This window comes from Odocoileus virginianus, chromosome 11 (genome assembly GCF_023699985.2).
Source record: "Odocoileus virginianus isolate 20LAN1187 ecotype Illinois chromosome 11, Ovbor_1.2, whole genome shotgun sequence".
Taxonomy (NCBI): Eukaryota; Metazoa; Chordata; class Mammalia; order Artiodactyla; family Cervidae; genus Odocoileus; species Odocoileus virginianus.
Genome location: NC_069684.1, coordinates 3,555,467 through 3,572,550, shown reverse-complemented (window position 1 = coordinate 3,572,550; position 17,084 = coordinate 3,555,467). Strand labels below are relative to the sequence as shown.

At 42.8% G+C, this 17,084-nt stretch overlaps 1 pseudogene; it reads left to right on the top strand.

Annotated features, from left to right (window-relative positions):
• Window positions 1-9,748: 9,748 nt before the first annotated feature.
• LOC110142073 (6-pyruvoyl tetrahydrobiopterin synthase-like) lies at window positions 9,749-11,048 on the top strand (annotated as a pseudogene).
• The last annotated feature ends 6,036 nt before the right edge of the window (window positions 11,049-17,084 follow it).

The following is a 17,084-nucleotide window of genomic DNA, read 5'->3' as shown; positions in this document are numbered from 1 at the left end:
GGCTCCAGTCTTCATCTACTTCTGCCAATTTGCTCTCTCCTAGGCCTGTGAGACTGGTTGTTCAAGGGTCTCAAGTTCTCTCTCACCTTTGGGCCAGTGCAACTTAAAAGCTCTTCCCTCTTACCAGAAAGACACCCCGTAATAGTCCATGGCAGTCGCTCAGTCGTGCCTGGTGTCTGACTCCGCCACCCCACAGACTGCAGCCCCCCAGGCTCCTCTGTCCATGGGATTCTGCAGGCAAGAACACTGGAGTGGGGTGCCATTCCCTTCTTCAGGGAATCTTCGTGACCCAGGGATCAAACCCGAGTCTCCTGCATTATAGGCGGATTCTTTACCATCTGAGCCCCCGGGAAGCCCAAACTTCCTATTTCCACATGGAGATGCTCATGTGGCATTCTACACTTTCCTTTGATGCTGACCCCACTGCAGCCAGATGGTTATTTGTGTGACTCTTGGTTTACTTGCAGTCTCCTGCTGGACCCTGAGCTCCAGGGGGACAGATATTCCTGTGTTGTTCAGTGTGGTGGTGTGCCCCCCAGGAGAGCCCCCCTGCCATGGTGTATGGTGAAGTGAAAGTCGCTCAGTCATGTCCGACTCTTTGCGACCCTTGGCCTTGTATGGTCCATGGAATTCTCCAGGCCAGAATACTGGAGTGGGTAGCCTTTCCCTTCTTCAGGGGACCTTCCCAACCCAGGGGTTGAACCCAGGTTTCCCACATTGCAGGCAGATTCTTTACTGTCCAAGCCACCAGAGTAAGCTCAAGAATACTGGGGTGGGCAGCCCACCCTTTCTCCAGGGGATCTTCCTGACCCAGGAATCGAACCAGGGTCTCCTGCATTGTAGGTGGATTCTTTACCAGCTGAGGTACCAGGGAAGCCCTATGAATTAATAGTCCATGGCAAAAGAGATCAGTCAATACATGTGAAAAATGATGACATCAGGTGCCGAAGATGCAGAAAATGCACCCTTCTGCTTGTTGTTGGCAGTGTGGATTGTGATTGTTTTTAAAAAGTAATCTGGATAGATGGCAGAGTAGAAGGATCTTGAGCTCACCTCCTCAGACAAGCATTCCAAGATCACACCTAACTGCTGAACAAACATGGATTAAAAAGATTGGAACCTACCAAAAAAGATGTTCTATAGCTAAAGACATAAAGAAGGAACCACAAGCCATCCCACTGACTTGATTGCAGGAGCTTCACAGGACAGAGGAAACAGACTCCACTCAAAGGGGGTACTGGGACCCAGGGCAAAGCAGTGACTTCATAGGCATCTGTTCCAGACACACCTGCTGGTGTCAGAGGGTCTCCTAGGAGGCAGGGGGAAGCTGTGGCTCTCCTGGGGTCAGACATTTTGCCTGAGTCCAGAGCAACAAGATCTGGTCCCACCCAAAAGCCAGGGGCCAGGCTCTGAAACAGCCTCACCCACAGGGGGCAGACACCAGAAACAAGAAACCTTGTTGAGTTTGGGGATGCAGATGCAAACTCTGGAACAGAGTGGAAGGGAGAAGGTCCAGCTGTAAAGCACAGGGAAATGTATTCAATGCTCTGTGATCAACCATAATGGAAAAGAAAATGAGAAGAAAGGATAGACACGCAGATGTGTAACTGAATCACTTTGCTGCACAGCAGAAGTAACACAACATTGTAAATGAGCTACACATTAATTAAATCAATAAAAAGTAAAACCCTAGAGACAAATGAAAACAAAAACACAATGACCCAAAACCTATGGGATACAGCAAAAGCTGTTCTAAGAAGTTTCTCAGTGATACAAGCTAAGGAAAAAATCTCAAACAACATAACCTTACACCTAGTGTAACTAGAGAAAAATTTACAAACAAAACCCAAAGTTAGTAAAAGGAAAGAAATCATAATGATCAGAACAGAAATAAACAGAGTCTTAAAACAACAAAGAAAAGATCAATGAAACAAAAACCAGGTTCTTTGAAAAGATAAACAATATTTGTAATCCTTGGCCAGACTTACAGGGGAAAAAGGGAGAGGGCCCAAATCAAATGTTAAAATTAAAACACACACACACACAACCGACACCATGAAAATACAAAGGAGCCTAAGACACCACTACGAGCAACTGTTTGCCAATAAACTGGACAATCTAGAGAAAACTAAAGAATTTTTACAATGGTACAATCTCCAAAAACTGAACTAGGAAGAACTGGAATATATGAACTGGCCAACTACAATTTCTGAAATTGAATCAGTAATTTAAAAAGTTTCAACAAACGAAAATCCAGGACTAGATGGCTTCACAGGGAATTTCTACCGTACATTTAGAGAAGAGCTAACACCTATCCTTCTGCAAATCTTTAAATAATTGCAGAGGAAGGAGCACTTCCATTCTGTGAGGCCACCAGTACCCTGATACCAAAACCCAAAAGGATCACATACAAAGAAGAAAATTACAGACCCATATCACTGATGAATATAGATCTCAAAATCATTAACCCAGTATTAGCAACAGACTCCAACAACACATTAGAAGGATCATACACCATGATCAAGTGGGATTTATTAAGTAGGATTTATCTCAGGGATGCAAGGAGTTTTCAATATGCACAAATCAATGTGATACACACAATAACAAACTGAAGAATAAAAACCATATGATCCTCTCAATAGATGAAAGCTTTTGACAAAATTCAACACCTATTTATAATGAAACCTTTTTCACTCTCCTCTTTCACCGTCATCAAGAGGTTGTTAAACTCGACATTGGCTTAAAATTCAACATTCAAAAAATGAAGATCATGGCATCTAGTCCCATCACTTCATGGTAAATAGATGGGGAAAAAAATGTAAACAGTGACAGATTTTACTTTATTGGACCCCTAAGTCACTGCAGATGGTGACTGCAGCCATGAAGTTAAAAGATGCTTGCTCCTTGAAAGAAAAGCTGTGACAAACCTAGACAACATATTAAAAAGCAGAGACATCACTATGCCAACAAAGGCCATCTAGTCAAAGCTATGGTTTTTCCATTAGTCATAGATGGATGTGAGAGTTGGACCATAAGGAAGGCTCAGCACCAAAGAACTGATGCTTTCAGACTGTGGTGCTGGAGAAGACTCTTGAGAGTCCCTGGGACAGCATGGAGATCAAACCAGTTAATCCTACAGGAAATTGTTCCTGGATGCCCACTGGAAGGATTGATGCTGAAGCTGAAGCTCCAATCCTTTGGCCACCTGATTGGAGAGCTGACTCATTGGAAAAGACCCAGATGATGGGGAAGATGAGGGCCGGAGGAGAAGGGGACAACAGAGGATGAGATGGTTGGATGGGTCACTGACTCAATGGACATGAGTTTGAGCAAACTCAGAGAGATGGTGAAGGACAGAGAAGCCTGGCATGTTGCAGTCCATGGGGTCACAAAGCGTCAGACACGACTTAAGGACAGAAAAACAACAACATAATAAAAACTCCCAGAAACATATGAAAAACCTATCACTACCCTGATACTAGTGGTGAAAAGCTGAAAGCATTTCCTCTAGAGTCAGGAATGACACAAGGATGTCAACTCTTGTCATGTTTATTTAACATAGTCCTAGCCATGGAAATCAGAGAAAAAAACCCAAAATGAAGCGAAATTGGAAAAGGAGTAAAACTGTCCAGGTTTGCAGAGGATGTGATCCTAGACATAAAAGTCGTGAGGATACTACCAGAAAACTGCAAGAGCTCATCAATGAATCTGGTAAATTTGCAGGATACAAAACCAACACACAGTAATCTTGCACTTTTGTACACAAAGAATGCAAGATGAAAAAGAAATTAAAGAAACAATCCTGTTTACCATCACAACTAAAAGAAAAAAAGCCAGATACAAGTCCACAGTTACCATCATACTCTGGTGAAAAGCTGAAAGGATTTTTTCTGGGATGCTGAACCATAGGATCATGAATGTGCCCTTCTCACCCGTTCATATAACGTAGGTTTGGAAGTCCTCGCCACTGCAACTGAAGAGAAAAAAATCCACATTGGAAAGGAAGAAGCAAAACTGTCATTGCTTGCAGGTGACATATTATGATGCACTGAATATCTAAAAAAGTGAACAATAAAGTGTTAGAATTCATCTATGAATTCAGTAAGGGCTTCCCTGGTGCCTCGGGGTAAAGAAGCCATCTGCCAACACAGGAGATGTGGATTCGATCCTTGGGTCAGAAGTTCCCCTGGAGAAGGAAATGACTACCCACTCCAGTATTTTTACCTGGAAAATCTCATGGACAGAGGCACCTGGCGGGCTACAGTCCACGGGGTCACAAAGAGTCCAACACGAGTCAGTGACTAAACAACAGTGTGAATTCAGTAAATTTGCAGGACACAAAATCACTACTGAGAACTCTGCTGCATTTCCATATAATAATAATGAAAGAGCCGAAGGAGAAACTCAGGAGATGATCCCATTTACCATCGCGGCAAATAGAAGAAGATATTTTAGGAATAAACCTACTTGAGGAGGCAGAAGTCCTCTACTCTGAAAACTACAAGATGCTGAGGGAAGAAACAAAGCTCGTGCACAGATGGAAAGAATGACTTGTTCTTCGATGTAAAGAATCCACATTAAAAAATCAATGTTGTTGAAATGTCCACACTACTCGGAGCACGCTACGGATTCAATGCAATCCCTATCAAATGACCAGTGGCATTTTTCACAGAACTAGAATACAAAAAATTTAAATTTGTATGGGAACATAAAAGACCCTGAATAACCAAAACAATCTTGGGAAATAAGAATGGAGCTGGAGAAATCACACTCCCTGTCTTCAGACCACGATGGTGTGATCACTCACCTAGAGCCAGACACCCTGGAGTGTGAAGTCAAGTAGGCCTTAGGAAGCATCACTATGAACAAAACTAGAGGAGGTGATGGAATTCCAGCTGAACTACTGCAAATCCTAAAAGATGATGCTGTTAAAGTGCTGGATTCAATATGCTGGCAAATTTGGAAAACTCAGCAGTGGCCACAGGACTGGAAAAGATCAGCTTTCATTCCAATCCCAAAGAAGGGCAATGCCAAAGAATGTTCAAACTACTGCACAACTGTGCTCATTTCACTTGGTAGAAAGACAGTGCTCAAAATCCTTCAAGCCAGGCTTCAACAGTACGTGAATGGAGAACTTCCAGATGTTCAAGCTGGTTTTAGAAAAGGCAGAGGAACCAGAGATCAAATTTCCAACACCCACTGGATCACAGAAAAAGCAGGGGAATTCCAGAAAAACTTCTGCATCACTGACTACATGAAACCCTTTGTGTGGATCACAACAAACTGTGGAATATTCTTAAAGAGATGGGAATACCAGACCACTTTACCTGCCTCCTGAGAAACCTATATTTAGGCCAAGGAGCAACAATTAGAACTGGATGTGGAACCGTGGACTGGTTCAAAATTGGGAAAGGAGTATATCAATACTCTATATTTTCACCCTGCTTATTTAACTTATATGCAGAGTGCATCATGAGAAATGCTGGGCTAGATAAAGCACAAGCTGGAATCAAGATTGCCGGGAGAAATGTTAATAACCTCAGATATGCAGATGACACCACCCTAATGGCAGAAAGTGAGGAGGAACTAAAGAGCCTCTTGATGAAGGTGAAAGAGGCGAGTGAAAGAAAGTGAAAGTCACTGAGTCACGTCCGACTCTTCACAACCTCATGGAATAGTCCATGGAATTCTCCAGGCCAGAATACTGGAGTGGGCAGCCACTGGCTCCTCCAGGGGATCTTCCCAACCCAGGGATCAAACCCAGGTCTGCCACATTGCAGGCAGAGAGCTGCAGCGAGCTCAGCTCTTCACCAGCCGAGCTGCCAGGGCAGCATCGAGAGGAGAGACTGGTGCTTGGCAGGGAGAGCAGAAGCCCAGGAGAGTTAGATTGGGAGTCTGGGGTTGGCAGATTCAAACTGTTAATACACAATGTGGATTAAAAAACAAGGTCCTGGAGAAAAGGGCACCCTCCTCCACTCTTGCTGGGAATGTAAATTGGTACGGCTACCATGAAATGTTAGTTGCTCAGTCATAGCCCCCCAGGTTCCTCTGTCCATGGAATTCTCCAAGCAAGAATACTGACGTGGGTTGCCAGTCCCTTCTTCAGGGGATCTTCCTGACCCAGGGATCGTACTTGTGTCTCCGACATTGTGGGCAGATTCTTCACCATCTGAGCCACCAGGGAAGCCCTAGCCTATGATTTATCTAGTGTATGATTCAGCAATTCCACTTCCAGGCCTATATCCAGAGAGATACATGGTTTGAAATGATACATGCACCCCAATGTTCATTGCAGAACTCAACAGCCAGGACATGGAAGCAATCTAAATGTCCATCAACAGAGAAATGGATAAAAATAGGGTACATATATACAATGGAATATTACTCAGCCACAAAAAAGAATGGAGTGATGCCATTTGCAGTAGCATGGATAGACCTAAATTGTCATACTGAGGGAAATAATTCAGGCAGAGAAAAATATCATGTGAGATTGCTTATTTGTGGAATCTAAAACACTGATAAAAATGAACTTATTTACAAAACAGTATAGGCTCAAACAAAATGCAAAATGAACTTCTGGTTACCAGGGGCAATGAGTGGCAAAGAGGAAGAGATGGGGAGCTTGGGACAGACAGGTACACACTGCTGTATTTACAATAAAGAAGGGCCTACTGTATCACACAGGGGTCTCTGCTCAATACTTGGTAATAACCTAAATGGGAAAGAATTTGAAAAAAATAGATACATGTATGTGTATAATTGAATCACTCAGCAGTATATCTGCACTAACACATTATTACTCAACTATACCTGCTTATTTAACTTATATGCAGAGCACATCATGAGAAACACTGGGTTGGAAAAAGAACAAGCTGGAATCAAGATTGCCAGGAGAAACATCAATAACCTCAGATATGCAGATGACACCACCCTTATGGAAGAAAGTGAAGAGGAACTAAAAAGCCTTTTGATGAAAGTGAAAGAGGAGAGTGAAAAAGTTGGCTTAAAGCTCAACATTTAGAAGACTAAGATCATGGTATCTGGTCCCATCACCTCATGGGAAATAGATGGGAAAACAGTGGAAACAGTATCAGACTTTATTTTTGGGGGATCTAAAATCACTGCAGATGGTGATTGCAGCCATGACATTAAAAGATGCTTACTCCTTGAAAGGAAAGTTATGACCAACCTAGATAGCATATTAAAAAGCAGAGACATTACTTTGCCAACAAAGGTCCGTCTGGTCAAGGCTATGGTTTTTCCAGTGGTCATGTATGGATGTGAGAGCTGGACTGTGAAGAAAGCTGAGCACCGAAGAATTGATGCTTTTGAACTGTGGTGTTGGAGAAGACTCTTGAGAGTCCCTTGGACTGCAAGGAGATCCAACCAGTCCATCCTAAAGGAGTTCAGTCCTGGGTGTTCATTGGAAGGACTGATGCTGAGGCTGAAACACCAATCCTTTGGCCACCTGATGGGAAGAGTTGACTCATTGGAGAAGACCCTGATGGTGGGAGGGATTGGGGGCAGGAGGAGAAGGGGACGACAGAGGATGAGATGGCTGATGGCATCACCGACTCGATGCACATGAGTTTGGGTAAACTCCGGGAGTTTGTGATGGACGGGGAGGCCTGGCATGCTGTGATTCATGGGATCACAAAGAGTCGGACACGACTGAGTGACTGAACTGAACTGATACTCAAAAATAAAAGATTTTAAATTTAAATTAAAAATTGATTAATTTTTAGAAAGGAACCAGGTCTTATTGTATGCCAGATGTAACTATATTCAATATTCTGTAATTAACCATAATGAAAAAAATAAAAATGAATGCATAGATAATAGATCATAATGGTCAGAGCTGAAATAAATTGAGCCCTTAAAAAACACACAAAGAATATATGAGTGAAACTGAAAGCTCGTTCTTTGGAAAGATGAAAATTGATAAGCCTTAGTCAGACTCATCACAAAACAAAAAGGGAGGGGCCCCAAATCAATAAAGGTAGAAACGTAAAGGAAGCACTTAACAGCCAACATCACAGAAATGCAAAGGACCCCACGAGAATACTACTAGCATTTCCTTGCCAATAAAATAGACAGCCTAGGGGAAACGGACAGATTTTCACAAAGGCACAACCTCCCAAGACTGAATCAGGAAGAACTAGAAAATATGAGCTGATCAATTGCTATTCCTGAAATTGAATCAGGAATTTAAAGGCGCCCCACAAACACAAGTCCAGGACCAGATGACCTCACAGGGGAATTCTACTGAATATTTAGAGAAGAGTTAACGCCTATCCTTCTGCAACTTTTCCCAAAAAACTGCAGAGGATGGAACACTTCTGAACTCGTTCTCTGAGGCCACCATCACTCTGGCACCAAAAATCAGACCAAGAGACCACACACGAAAAACAAAATTTTAGGCCCATATCACTGGTAAACACAGATGCCAAAACCCTCAACACAACAGTAGCAGACCAAATCAACAATGCATTATAAGGATTATACACCACGATCAAGTAGGCTTTATTCCAGGAATGCAAGGATTTTTCAATATCGGTAAATCAGTGTGATACCCCATATTAACCAACTGAATAAAAACCAAATGATCCTTTCAACAGAGGTAGGAAAAGCTTTAGATACAATTTGACATCCATGTATGAGAAAAAGAAAAAATGTCTCCAGAAAGTGCTGGGACTTCCCTGTTGGTCCAGTGGTCGAGGGGTTTCCCAGGTAGTGCTGGTGGTAAAGAACCCGCCTGACAATGCAGAAGATGCGAGAGATGTGGGTTTGATCCCCGGGTTGGAAAGATCCCCCTGGACAAGGGCATGGCAACCCGCTGCAGTATTCTTGCCGGGATGCACACCAGGGAATTCCCTGAAAATGCATTTGGTTGAGAATCTGCCAGCCAATGCAGGGGACACGGGTTTCCAGATGCCTGGTCTGGAAAGATCCCGTATACAGCAAAGCAGCTACGCCCGAGCATCACAACTGCCGAGCCTGCACTCTCGAGCCTGTGAGCCCCAACCGCTGAGCCCATGCTCCACACAGCTGAGCCCACAGGCCTGGAGCCGGAGCTCCGACATGAGAGAAGCCCCTGCAACGAGAAGCCTGCACACTGCAACCAAGAGTAGCCCCGCTCATGGCAACTAGAGAAAGCCTGCATAGCAACGAATATCCAGTGTAGCCCAAAACACAGTATTTTTTAAAAATCTCCAGAGAGTGGGGACATAGAAGGAACATACCTTGGAGTAATAAAGGCCATATATGACAAACCCACAGCGAACATCATACTCAGCAGTGAAAAGCTGAAGGCATTTCCTGTAAGATTGTGAACAAAATGAGGATACCCACATTTGCCACTTGAAGTCAGCGTGTTTTGGAAGTCTTAGCAGTAGCAATCAGGAAAGAAATCTGGAAAAGAAGTAAAACTGTCACTGTTTGCAGATAACATGGTACTACACATAGGAATTTCTAACGGTGCTACCAGAAAGCTGCATGGACTCCTCAAAGAATTTGGCAATGTTGCAGGATACTAAATTCATACAGAGCATCTGCTCTATCTCTCTACACTAACAACAAGAGCTGAGAGAAAAACTTGGGAAGCAATCCCATTTGCCGCTGCATTAAAAAGATGAAAACTTCTAGGACTAAACCTACCTAAGGAAGCCGTGGGGGAGGCTCCACCCATGCCAGCCTGGCAGTAGGCCAGGGAGTTAAGACGCTGGCCAGGGGGTGAGGATGTAAAACCATGAATGGCCCAGGCTTGGGTCCTCGCCCACGGGCACAAGCGTCCTGCCTTGTCTCCTTCAGCACAACCCATCACCCCCACAGCAAATCTCTGAGTGATGAGGAAGACCTGAAGTTATTCGGGAAGTGCAACATCAGTTATACTTTCAAGTAAGTGAAGTGAAGTGAAAGTCACGCAGCGTGTCCAACTCTGTGCGACCGCATGAAAGAGGCTGTGGAATTCTCCAGGCCAGAATACTGGAGTGAATAGCCGTTCCCTTCTCCAGGGGATCTTCCCAACCCAGAGATCAAACCCAGGTCTCCCACATTGCAGGTGTATTCTTTACCAGCTGAGCCACCAGGAAAACCTTTCGAGTAAAGGTGGAACAAATAAAACACATGATCTCACCTTTAAGCCAGAAAGACATGAGACAGAAAATAGTAACAAATACACTGGTTTCTATCTGTCCACTTTAGAGTTCCTTTGTATGTCTTAAAATGTGAAAATGATTCTGTGTATTATTTTCCTTCATTTTACTTTATTAAAAGAGGTACCAAGATGTAGGCTAATGTTTAGTAAATAGCTTTGACTGAAAGCCCACGTTCCTAAGAAAATTATCGTTCAATTAAAGAAGATTACAGAAGTCCCTCGCTTGAGCCTTCTCTGACACCGTTACTCTATGAGTATAAAACGTGCTCATAGCGTGCTTTCTTCTATTCACCCGAACTGTCACACTACAATATTTGCTAGAGGACCTGTCTACATAATTCCATCTTCCTTTGATAAATTATCACCAGCGGAACAGGTGAGAGAGAGAATTTCACCAAGCTTTACAAGTACAAAGTGTTACTCATGGAGGCTAAACTCAGTGATAACCTTCTCCTCAATTACCTATAAAGTTGTGGTGACAGTACATGGAGAAATTGGTCCTGTTACAGGAGTGGTCATGAATTTAACTGACCTCCAAGAGCATATGGAAGAGGCAATTATGAAGCCCCTTGACCATTAAGTATCTGGGTCTGGACCTGCCGTATTTTGCAGAGACATTGTAAGCACAACAGAAAATGTAGACATTTATACCTGGGAAAACCTCCAGAAATTTCTTCCTGTGGGAGTTCTTTATAAGGTAAAAGTGTATGAAACCAACAATAACATTGTAGTCTACAAAGGAAAATAGCTCTTAGAGATTAATACTATAGAAGAACTTACTTTCTATCCATATTTGAAAAAGATCTTTATCCCCTTGACTAATTAAGAAATCATCACATAATTGTTGCACCTCCACACTGTGTTCTGATATCATTGTGAGACCTGTTATAAACTCAAATCTGTTTTAAAACCAAATCTGTAATGTATTCTGAGTACCATTTAAAAAGTCATCTATAAATTAAAATCACTTTAGCAAAATGTTTTGGTATAGAATCATTTGAAAGCAAAAGAAATCTTTTTTTTTGTTTTTCCATTATCTCATTTTTAGTATTCATTTTTTTCTTGGTATAATGTAAATGGCAAAAATGTTTATAAGACTTACAGTAGGTGAATCTTATAAAAAATAAAATACTGGTGACCACAAAGTCTGGGAACATAGACAACATAGTATCTCTTAGTAGACTGGGCTCCTTTGATCACTTCTCAGATATGCTAAAGGTGCAAGCTTATTCAGGGAAAACTAGACACACAAATCATACGAGACAATGCACTGTAAATGGAGGTACAAGGACCAATGAGTGCTGTTTTAGTGCACATTGTTCATTGCAAATTTGCTTATTGAATTATGAACTGCTAGTGAGGAATGCTGAACATATCATGGAAGATCAGTAAACTGCTTATGTATATTTGTTTATATTTTCATACTTTATGGCTACCTGAACAATTTAAACTCAGAAGACTGAAGAATAATCACCTGTATTAAACCCAGTCAAAATAATCAACATGAAAAGGATATATTATCCTGTAAAGCATCTCTTGTGTTCAGTTTTTCCTAGTTAATACCATTTTGTTCTGATCACTAATTTTACCTGCTTTAAGTTGACAAAACAACAACAGAAAAAGAAACCTACCAAGGAGACAAAAGGCCTCTACTCTGAAAACTAGAAGATGCTAATGACAGAAATGGAAGCTGACACAGAGATGAAAAGACGGAACATGCACTTGGATGGGAAGAAGCAATGATGCTAAAATGCCAAACTACTTAGAGCAAGCAAAGCAATCTGTATCTAATGACCAATGGCATTTCTTATTCCACAAAACTAGAACACAAAACATTTACATTTGTGTGGAAACACAAAAGGCACCAAATAGCCAGAACAGTCTCGTGAAAGCAAAATGGAGCTGGAGGAATTGCACTCCCTGACTTCAGACTATCCCACAAAGTTACAGGAATAAAAACAGCACGGCAATGGCACAAAGCTCAACATCCAGAAAGCTAAGATCACGGCATCTGGTCCCATCACCTCATGGGAAATAGATGGGGAGACAGTGGAAACAGTGGCTGACTTTATTTTTGGGGGCTCCAAAATCACTGCAGATGGTGACTGCAGCTGTGAAATTAAAAGACGCTTACTCCTTGGAAGGAAAGTTATGACCAACCCAGACAGCACATTAAAAAGCAGAGACATTACTTTGCCAACAAAGGTCCGTCTGGTCAAGGCTATGGTTCTTCCAGTGGTCATGTATGGGTGTGAGAGTTGGACTGTGAAGAAAGCTGAGCACCGAAGAATTGATGCTTTTGAACTGTGGTGTTGGAGAAGACTCTTGAGAGTCCCTTGGACTGCAAGGAGATCCAACCAGTCCATCCTAAAGGAGATCAGTCCTGGGTGTTCATTGGAAGGACTGATGCTGAAGCTGAAACTCCAATCCTTTGGCCACCTGATGGGAAGAGTTGACTCATTGGAAAAGACCCTGATGCTGGGAGGGGTTGGGGGCAGGAGGAAAAGGGGCCGACAGAGGATGAGATGGTTGAATGGCATCACCAGTTCGATGGATGTGAGTTTGAGTAAACTCCGGGAGTTGGTGATGGACAGGGAGGCCTGGCGTGCTACAATTCATGGGGTCGCGGAGAGTCAGACATGACTGAGCGACTGAACTTAACTGAATGGCACAACAACAGAAATATAGATCAGTGGAACAGGATAAAAGTCCAGAAACAAACCCATGCACCTAAGGTCAATTAATCTACAACAAAGGAAGCAGGAATATATACAGCAGAGAAAAAGCAGTCTTTTCCATAAGTGGTGCTGGGGAAAGTAGAAAGCTACATGTAAAAGAATGAATCAGAAACAGTCTCTAGCACCACATCCCCAAATAAACTCAAAATTGGTTAAAGACCCAAAATTAAGACCAAGTAGTAAAAAAGTCTTACAGGAAAACCAAGGCAGAATACTCTTTGATATAAATCACAGCAATATCTTTCTAGATCCTGCTCATAGTGTAATGGAAATAAGAACAAAAATAAACAAGTGGGGCCTAAACAAACTTAAATGTGTTGGCACAGCAAAGGAAACCATAAACAGAAAGGAAAAACAATCTACAGGCTGGAAGAAAAGATTTTTAAATGAGGCATTGGACAAAACCATAATTTCCAAAATATACAAATGGCCCATACAACTCAGTGACAGAAAAACAAAATGACCCAATCAAAAAATGGGCAGAAGACCTACATCGATATTTCTCTAAAGAAGACATATAGATGACCAACAGGTACATAAAGAAATGCTCAACATTACTAATATTAGAGAAATGCAAATAAAAACTACAATGAGGTACTAAAACTCATACCAGTCAGAATGGCCATCATTAAAATGTCTACAAATAAATGCTGGCAAGAGCTTGGAGAAAGGAAACCCTCCTACACTGTCGGTGGGGATGCAAATTGGTTCAACTAATGTGGAAAACAGTATGGAGGTTTCTCAAAACCTATAAATAGAACTACCATATCATCCAGCAATCACACTCCCGGGCATATATTCAAACAAAACTCTAATTCAAAGAGATACAAGGACACCTATGTTCATTGCAGCACTATTTACAATAGCCAAGACATGGGAAAAACCTATGTTTTCATCCATCCACTGATGAATCAATAAAGCAGATGTGGTACATATATGCTATGGAATGCTACTCAGCCATAACAAAGGATGAAATAATGCCATTTGTAGCAACATGGATTGACCTAGACATTACCATACACAGTGAAATAAGCCAGACAGAGAAGGACAAATATCATACAATTTTACTTATATGTGGAATCTAAAAAAATACTGTACAAATGAACTCATTCCTAAAACAGAAATCAACTCACAGCGTAAAAACCAATGTAAGGTTGCAAAGGGGAAGAGGAAATGACAGATAAATTAGGAGCTTAGAATTCATGTATACAGTCTGCCAAATATAAAATAATTAACCAAAAAGGACCTACCACTGCCCAGTATGGAAACTATAGTCAATATTTTGCAATAACCTGTAAGGGAATAGAATCTGATATATATAGAGATTGCTGAATCCTAACCACTAGATCACCAGGGGTTGGAATCTGATTAAGAATATATATGCTTAAAAAATATAAATATAACTGTCTCACTGTGCAGTACATCTGAAACATGCATTGAAAATCAACTATACTTCAATTAAAGCATGAACTCATACAATGTACTATGTGTAGTGGAAACTCTAAAGAAGAAGAAATTTTAAAGCAAACCTTTAGATTCAAATATAACAGAAATTATTCACCAATAATAAATCCATATATATTCATATAAGCTAACTAAAATCAGGCAAGCAGGAGGATTCATTTAAATTGAAAAAATTTCCCACAATAGTTTCTGCAAATGTGTTCTCTCCATAATATTTTTAATATGTATGCAGATGTCCTGCCATCAAATATTTCCCCTCAATAATCTATTCATTTAGTGCAACAAATATTCCATGAAAGTTGTTCCCACTTCTTAGAATATTAGTTACTCTTGTTTGGTAGTGTTCTGTTATTTTCTGTAAAGTTAACATTTCACCTCTGTGCTAATATTTATTCATCTAAGATTGTGCATCAGCCAGATCACGGAACTCCTGTTGCTATTTTCTCAAGCAAACGTCCTTCTTTCTTCCTCCTACAGATCAGGGTATGGATCTTTCCTCTTCTGCTGTCTGCAAAATTCCCTCCCCGTAGGCACTTCACACCAGCACTGTAGCAAGACTGGCACATGATGCAAATCGACTTTTCTGAAGTTATTCTGATATATAAACAGAATACACTGCATATAGGAATACACTATTCATGAGCAATATATCCTAAATTAAGAAGCCATAGCCTTTCAGGGACGTCCCTGGTGGTCCAATGGTTAAGACTCCTTGCTTCCAAATGCAGGGGGTCTCGGTCTGATCCCCGGGCAGGGAGCTAAGATTCTGCAGGCATGCAGCAGTTTGAAGAGAAACAAAACAAAAAAAGAAGCCATGGTCTTTTAAAAGTGAAACTCCTATAGTGTAGGGAACCCCAGAGCAGGGAAAAGCCTTTGACCCTCACTAGCCAAAAACACACGTACCAACACATCCGACCAGCAGGGCATCAAATTAAAGTTGTTTAAACCCAAATATTGCCTGGAAGGGGAAGCCTAGGCTTTCTCTCCTGCCTCCGCCACTATCCAAGTCTGGACCACATCACCCATCACCCAAATCTCCCTACTGACCCACCTGGCCCGTGGTTTTCCACGAAACAGTCAGCGTGAACTATTTATCACAGAACTCACAGCACTTCACTTTCTCTGCTCAAAATCCTTCAGTACCGTCCTGTCACCCACAAAATAAAATCCGAACTCCACTGCGGCCTGGAAAGGCCTCCGACTCTCCCTCCCATCCGCTTTGCTGTGGCTGCACTGAGGTTCTTCTCTGTTTCTAGATGCACCTGCCCAGGCCCCCTCAGGAGCTCACATTCTGTTCTGACGGAAGGTAACTTCTTCCCTTCCAGGCTTTTCTACAGTCAGCTCCTTCCCATCATTTAGGCATCAGCTCCAGATCTCTCTTGAAGACACTGTCACAGATCACCCTAGAGGATGTCACCACACGCCCTCACACGGGCATCCTGACCTTAATAACAGTCACTTCCATTTTACCCTCTTTACTTCTTCAAAGCTTGTGTCACATTCTGGGGACTTCTCTGGTGGCCCTGTGGTTAAGAATCCACTTTCCAATGCAGGGGACAAGGGCTTGATCCCTGGCTGGGAACGAAGATCCCATGCGTCTCCGAGCAACTAGAGTGCATGTGAGCAGTGAGCCACAACGAGGAAGTCCACTGCTGCAGCTGAAATATCCCGTGTGACACAGCGAAGATCCCATGTGCCGCAACTAAGGCCTGGCACAACCAGATTTAAAATAAAAAAGAATGTAACGCATTCTGGAATCATGTCGCAATCTTCCTTGCTTGTTGTGATTCAAGTGAGTACACACCTTGGCCTGGGCGTGCCCCAGGAGCTGTTAGATAACCCACCTTAGACACAGATGACTTATTCTGGGAGGTCATCAAATGGAACAAGGCCAAGGGACTGGAAAGGCTGCAGGAGGAAAGGAGGGACAGACAACACCGTGTTCCCTCCAGCTCATCCCCACCGAGACGTTCTGGGCCCGAGAATGCATCCCTGGGATCGCCCTCCTGGGGAGTGGAAGGGGGTTGAGGCCCTGGCCTGCGATGTCAGCTCCCTCACTTTCCAGCCATGCACGCTTGGGGACCAGGCAGATTCTCCCAGGCCTCCTTCGCTCTCACGGGAGAGGAGCGCGGGGCGGGCAGCGGGGGTCGAACATGGATGCTGAGGCCGTGCGCTGTGGAAGCCGGCCGGCCAGCGGCAGCTGAGGAGGAGGTGGCCGGGAGTGCAGTGCAGAGAGCTCACCAGAGGACTTCTCTCCTTGCTCAAGCTTCACGGTCCAGACGGAATCTGAGCGCTCACTCACTGTGCGGTGAGTGGTGTTCATTTTACTAATAAAAAGGATTTGGCTAAATGGAATTCTTCACTGAAAAGTAAAGTGTGAGGGCTGAGGAAGGATGGTGACCCATCCACAGAAGACACGGTGGAACAGAAGGGGTCAGGGGAAAGTACAAGGGAAAATGCCTCTTTGCAGTTTTGCCTAAAGCTGGGATCGTTGCTGTTGTTCAGTCACTGAGTCATGTCTGACTCTTTGAGATCCCATGGACTGTAGCCCGCCAGGCTTCTCTGTCCATGGATTTTCCCAGGCAAGAATACTGGAGTGGGTTGCCACTCCCTTCTCCAGGGGATCTCCCCGACCCAGGGATCGGACCTGCCTATTACAGCAGTGTCATTTCAGAGTTTGTTGGGTTTGTTTTGTGAGTTGTCAAGTATCTAGGGAAGGACTGATT